Source organism: Gossypium hirsutum, chromosome A02 (genome assembly GCF_007990345.1).
Source record: "Gossypium hirsutum isolate 1008001.06 chromosome A02, Gossypium_hirsutum_v2.1, whole genome shotgun sequence".
In the NCBI taxonomy this organism is placed as follows: domain Eukaryota; kingdom Viridiplantae; phylum Streptophyta; class Magnoliopsida; order Malvales; family Malvaceae; genus Gossypium; species Gossypium hirsutum.
This window is the reverse complement of record NC_053425.1, coordinates 66,081,690-66,088,848: the sequence shown is the minus strand read 5'-3', so window position 1 is coordinate 66,088,848 and position 7,159 is coordinate 66,081,690. Positions and strand designations below refer to the sequence as shown.

Below are 7,159 nucleotides of genomic sequence, written 5' to 3'. Positions count from 1 at the left end.
CAATTCAATTTTAGTTAAATCGAAACACTAGTTTCGGGACCACAAATCTGAGATCATAAAATTATTTTAATATTATTTTTGGTGTTTACAGCAAGTGAATATATATGTGTGAAAATTTCGCAAGCTAATTTATTCGTTTAATAGCTCAATTTGAGAAAATGGACTTACTCGCGTAAAATGCAGAAGTTTCATTCTATATGTTAAAAGTGTCAAATTGTTATGGCTTATTAAATAGGAGGTCCTTATGTTGTAATTAGACCATGATTAGTGAGATTTGATATAAATGGCCTTATATTTGATGATTAAATAGTTTAATGACCAAGGATAAATTGGTAAATTGGTTAATAAGTTAATATTAATTAAAAACAACATAAAATGGTGGCCATTATTCATCATTCTTCCATCAAAAATCAAAAGAAAATAAAGCTTGGAGAACATTTTAGGGTTCAGCCATTTGTGTTATTGATTGAGGTATGTTTTGAGCTCGATTCTTTTATGATTTTTATGTTTTTGCGATCGTTGCTTTGAGCATTAGCTAGCCTGTATCCTAATTTTTGAAATTGTTGATGAACTTGTGAGTTACCATTGATGAATGCTCGAGCTTTTGGATGTTTGATGATGAATTATGAAAGCTTGGTGCTTCATGTACATGTTTTGTAAAGTGATTTTGAGAAAAATGCATATTAGGGGTTAAATTGAGAAAAGTGTAAATTGAGGGGTTAAATTGTGAAATAAGTGAAAGTTTTGGGCTACTACGGGTCCCTAAGAAATTCGGCTAGGCTTGGGTTTAATTAAATTTTGTATAATTTGTGTTTTTATGAAATAGGGACTAAATTGAATAATGAGGAACTTTAAAGGCTAAAGTACGTTGTGGGTGCACAGGAAAACTTAATATTGTAAATAAAATGCGAGACTTCCTTTGATCATATCATCCCATCTCATGCAATGCAATGCGACTTGTATAATACAAATCACATATGTTAGCGTTTAATTTACTAACACATAGCAAATCAATAAAAACATCACGATTTTCAAGTATTCAGATTAACTGTAGTATAGGGCATGTCGTTCATACGATTGCAAGTATATAGATACAATAGTCATAGACACTATTCATAATTCATGCATTTATATATATTATTTTGATTTAATCTATCAAGGCATGTATTCTAACATGTTCATATTATCAGGGACTTACTTGCACAAATTACATATTAAAATAGTTCAGTCATCTACCAAGGACTAATCTAAACAAATTACAAAAATTTTGGGGCAAATTTGTAATTTTTGAGTACGCGGTCATTAAACAAGGATCATGTGACTAGACCGTGTGGAGGGGGTATACGGTCGTGCGGGTAGTCCGTGTAAGAGACTGTGGCCATGTAGCATTCGAAATTTCAACTTACAATAGAGACACGACCGTGTGGCAAACATTGTGAAGGGTACTAGGCCATGTGAGAAGTGAAAATCCTAGGGTATCAGGGGGACACAGCTGAAAAACCGTAATTTATACATTTTTCTATCCCATGCTTAGCACATTTTATGGATGATTTTTCCTTAGATTTGGTGAATTCGATGCTCCTAATGCCTTAATTTCATATTTTATACTTAGGTGAGCATAGGAGAGTGAAAGGAACAAGAAATGGGCCAAAAACAAAGAAAATGGGCCAATGTACGGAATCAACACGACCTGGACCTTCTCACACGGGCAGACCACACGGCCATGTCAATTTGGCAGAATTGAAGCACGACTCACACGGGTGGACCACACGCTCGTGCATATTTAACGGGCTTGACCACGGCTTGAAGTAATCGCACAAGGGCGTGTTCCTACCTAGCCCAAGTTTAATCCAATTCAAAAAAGGCCAATTTTGAGGGTTCTTAGGCATTCTAAAGCCTATAAATATGCCCTAGAGGACGAGGAAAAGTACACACAGAGAGGGAAGCAAGGAACTACTCAAGGAAAGCCGATTGATCCATCTCAGAAGTCGGATTCATCATCAAGACTAAAGATCTCCCCTCAATTTCCCTTCAGGAGTTTTGGGTTTTTCTTTATGTTCTATATTCATTATTCTTCTGAGATGTTTACCTTTTTAGTTATGAACTAAAATCCCTAAATACCTAAGGGGGATGAAACCTACGACAGATCTTGTTATTATTATATGAATTGTATGATATTTGACTTGTCCTTAATTATGTGTTCTTAATTCTTGTTTTGATATTCCAGGATATTGATTCAAGTTAAGCTCTTATTTAGAGGAGGAATAGACCCGGTATAAGATTACATTTGTTATAATTAAGCGGATTTGGTTGCGCGCCTAGAGATAGGGTGACAAGATTTTTCCGGATTAGTGAAATCTAATAAGGGGATCCATAGATCGAGTTAATGCAACCTTAGGGAGTTAATTAGAAAGAGATTTCAATTATTCAGCCTAGGGTTAGATGTTATTAATCTCGAGAGAGATAATAATATAACTTAGGGATTTCTACGGATCAAGTCAAATGAACAAATCGTCCCATTCAGAGTCAAATAACAAGTGAAGCCTAGGTGGATTTTTCCTTAGGTATTGTCTCAATAAATCGAGTTTTTTCCAAAAGTAATTCCCCAATTTTATTTTCTATGAATTCTTAGTTTAGTTAATTAGTTAGTTAAAACAATCCCCATTATTCTTAGGCTAGCTAATAAAAAGACAGTCATTACTAGTACTTTTAGTTCCTTTGGGTTTGACAATCCGGTCTTGCTAAAGCTATACTACTGTTCGATAGGTACACCTGCCTTCATCGTGATAATAGTTAGTTTCAAGAACGATTCATTATAAATATTTAAAACCTGTCACGAATATCACGTATCAAGTTTTTGGCACTGTTCCCGGGGAACTAAGATATTAGGAACACTCAATTTTTATTACTTTAGCCATTTACTTTTACTGCAATTTAAATGTTATTCTAATTTTTATCACTAATTCTTATTTTTCCCTTTTTCTGGCAGGTTCTTATAATTTATGACTAGAATAAACCTGTCAGGACCATTACTTTTTGACAGTGAGATTGACTGCACAGTTCGCAGAAACCAAAGAGAAACAAGGCGAAGCTTAAGATACACAGAAAATGAGCAAGAGGACGATATTCAAACCACAGCCAAGGAGATGGCTGAAGACGAAGAAAATCCGCTACCTTCTGCAATTGCTGTTAATCAAAATCCTGCTCCACGCATTATGTATGATTATGCTAAACCTAATTTAATAGGAAATGAGTCAAGTATAGTTAGACTTGCTATTGCTACAAATAATTTTGAACTGAAACCTAACACAATTCAAATGATACAACAGTTTGTTCAGTTTGATGGTTTGTAGGACGAGGATCCCAACGCTCACTTGGCAAATTTCCTAGAATTTTACGATACCTTCAAAATTAATGGCGTTTCTGAAGACGCCATTCGCCATCGATTGTTTCCCTTTTCGTTAAGAAATAAGGCTAAACAATGGTTGACCTCGTTACCACGAGGGTCAATCACTACTTGGGAACAAATGACTGAAAATTTTTATTAAAATATTTTCCATCGGCTGAAATAGCCAAATTACGTAATGATATCTCTTCTTTTGCACAGATGGATTTAGAAACATTCTACGATGCATGGGAGAGATATAAGGACCTTTTACGAAGATGCCTTCACTATGGGTTATCGCTTTGGCTATAGGTTCAAACGTTCCATAATGGCCTGAATCCTTCAACTCGGCAGATGATTGATGCAGTCGCTGGAGGAACCATCAATAATAAGACACCTGAGGCAGCTTACGAATTTATTGAGGAGATGTCACTAAATAACTATCAGTGGCAAGTTATGAGAACAAAGCTGACGAAAGCAGCTGGTGTTTTCAACCTCGACGCGGTTACTATGCTATCTAACCAAGTAGAACTCTTATATAAAAAGATTGACAGATTGTGTTGTTCTACTCAGGTACATCGTCATGAGGTGTGATTCGAATAGAGGAGGAGCATGCACAGAATATCAACCTTTCAACCCTAGCATCAAGGAGGAACAAGTCCAATATATGGGTAACAATAACTCTAGATCCCAAAATAACCTATATAGCAATACTTACAATGCAGGTTAGAGGAACCACCCGGATTTTTCATGGGGAGGCCAAGGAAATTAGAGACCACCTCCAGGCTACCAACAACCACCCTACCAACAGGAAAAGATGTCGAACCTTGAAGAGATGCTCTCAAAGTTTATATCGGTGTCAGAAACTCATTTTTAGAATACCGAGATAGCACTTAAGAATCAACAAGCATTGATCCAAGGGCTCGAAACTCAGATTAGACAGCTTGCCAAGTTGATTTCTGAACAACCACAGGTAGCTTGCCAAGCAACACAGAATTTAACCCAAGGGAGCAACTCAACGCAATTACTAGTCAAGATGAGGAAGGGTTAGTCACACCTGAACTAGAACCAAGGCAAGAATGTGACAGCCCAAAGTTGACCCTAGTCGGGAAGTGGTTTCGGGACCGCTAAACCGAGTCACCGAAATGTTTGAATGTGATACTTATTGTGTAGAATATGTAATTATGAATGTGTGAAAATTTCAAGCTTCAATTTGGTTGATTTCATGTGAATTTAGTCAATAGGACTTATGTGAGAAAATTCTAAAATGTGATAGGTCAATGTGTGAGGACCTACTAGTGCATGTGGACAAAGGGGGGACTTGCATGTCAAATTCCCCCCTAATGAGTAGTGGCCGGCCATGACAAGGAAGGATGGGCAAAACATGTCATGAAACATGTTTTGTTAGTGGAAGAATAAAATAAGGAGTATGGGTAATAAAGAAATGGAAAACAAAAGAAAAAAAAATGTGTGTGTGGTGTTTGTCCCCCCATTGCCGTGAGCTAAACAAGAGAAAGGGGGAATTTTGTTCATCCTTTTCTCATCTTCATGCTTGCCAAAAACTAGAAAGAAAAACAAAGAAAAATTTTCTCATCCTTTGGTTCATCCTTGGCCAAAAATTTTAAGGAGGAAAGAAGAAGAAAGGTGAAGAGATTCGGCCATGCATGTAGCTAGGCTAAGGTATGTTTGATGATGTTCCATGAGAGGCATGCATGTTTTAGTTGTTAGCTTGAGTTCTACCTAACCCATGGTCTAAATCTTGCTATGTGATGGAAATGGCACTTGACCATGGATGAATCATTCTTGGTTGATGTTTGATGTTGTGGTGATGAGGCATGAGGATGAGTTAAGATTCGGCCTAGGTGGAGGTTGTGTTAATGCCATTGCATGCAAAATATGAAGCTTGTTAATGATGCATGTGATGATGGCTTGATGATTCTTGAACCTCCTTTTTAGCATTTTTTGTTGTGTGAGCACATATGTGCATTGGTTGCTAAATGGAGAAGAATCGGCTAGCAAGATGTGTGCTAAGGCCGAATGTAACTTTGCATGTTAATGAGCAATGCATGTGTTAAATTGATGAAAAGGGGGAGGATGCTTTACTAGTGTGTACATGTGTGTATTAAGTGTTGAAATCGACCCCAAAAATGGACATGCATATTCGGTCAAGGGCAAGAAATTAGCTAATATGTGGTGTTGATGCATGATTTTTGCATGTATGAGACTTTAATGTCTAATGTATAAATATGGGCTAAGTGCCTTGTGTTCATCTTTTGATGCCTAAAATGATGAAATCAATTTATTTGTTTGATTAAGCTCAAGAGCAAAGGGGAAATAAAACCGATAAAGGGAAGGAAAAAGTGGTTGAATAGCTAGCGGAATCGTTCGACAACACCCGAGGTAAGTTCTTGAGTAAGAGAGCTTAAATTTCGATGTGATTAAATCATGCTCTATGTGTGGCTATTGAGTCGAATGTGCAAGGACAATATGTGCCTTGTGTTTGAGTTTCGTAAACGAAAATGAAATATGAATGTGCTATGAATTATTGTTAGATGTGCATGATTATTGAATGCTGTCCGGGCTAAGTCCCGAAGGCTTTGTGCTAAGTGAATATATCCGGATTAAGATCTGAAGGCCTTTGTGCGAGATACTAAATCCGAGTTAAGTCCCGAAGGCATTCGTGCGAGTTATTAAATCCGGGTTAAGTCCCGAAGGCATTCGTGCGAGTTATTAAATCCGGGTTAAGTCCCGAAGGCATTCGTGCGAGTTGTTAAATCCGGGTTATGTCCCGAAGGCATTGTGTGAGTTACTAAAACCGGGCTATGTCCCGAAGGCATTTGAACGAGGAGCTATATCCGGTTAAATCCCGAAGGTACGTGATTTGGTAATGAATGAGCTTGCTGTAAAATTCCAGCGAATACTCGAAAAACATCCCAATATGGGGATATGTTACGTATGTGTTGAATTTAATCGAGCCCTTACAAATAAATGTTCGCTCAGTTGATAAACGAGCTACCGGCCTTCGGCCAAGTTAGTTTATTGTGTATGTACATAATGGTTGTTAATGTTGTGAAGCAAGTTTGATATCGGTAAATTGCGTATTATGAAATATTCCGTTTAGCTAAATGTGTGCTATTCTTTGTGCATGCTGGAATTCCTTGCTCAAACTTACTAAGCATAAATTGCTTACTCGTTACATTGCTCCTCTGTTTTATAGATTTTTGGTTCTCCAGCTATCGGACTCGGGATCTTGAAGTCGAAGTCGCCCACACTATCAAAGGCTCTTTTGGGTACTATTTTGGTTGAATTTTGTTATGGCATGTATAGGACTACCCATTGTTGTCTTTCGAGTACTTTATGAAATGTATAAGTGTACAGCCATGCGAAGATGGCTTGTAGAAGTGGAGTATGGCATTAGACCATTCGTATTTATGAATGTATAGATGGTTTCATGATGTAACTATGTTGGAATGGAAGTGTTGAGCAAATGATCAGCCACTAGAATGGCTAAGTATGATCATATGTGGGCTTATGTATGACAAGGCCCTAGTTGGTCCATGAAACCCCAAATTAGGTAAGGTTCACTTTGAAAACAGAAGCTGATAGCAGCAGTGGTGTGGATTGGAAAAATCACAAGAATTCGTAGGAGTGGAATTAAATAGTGAATAAATTATTTAATCGAACCTTGATGAATCTACTTTCATATGGAAGTAACGAAACAATTATAGGAACAGTACAGAAAGAGATATTCGGGTTCTTGTGGAACAGGGCCAG

The 7,159-nt window shown here is 37.3% G+C and overlaps 1 non-coding gene across 1 annotated transcript; it reads right to left on the bottom strand.

The window, feature by feature from the left end:
• Positions 1 to 3,574: 3,574 nt before the first annotated feature.
• Positions 3,575 to 3,681, bottom strand: LOC121217524 (small nucleolar RNA R71). Its single transcript, XR_005913618.1, has one exon. It is a non-coding gene; the product is annotated as a small nucleolar RNA R71 (small nucleolar RNA).
• Between the last annotated feature and the right edge of the window lie 3,478 nt (positions 3,682 to 7,159).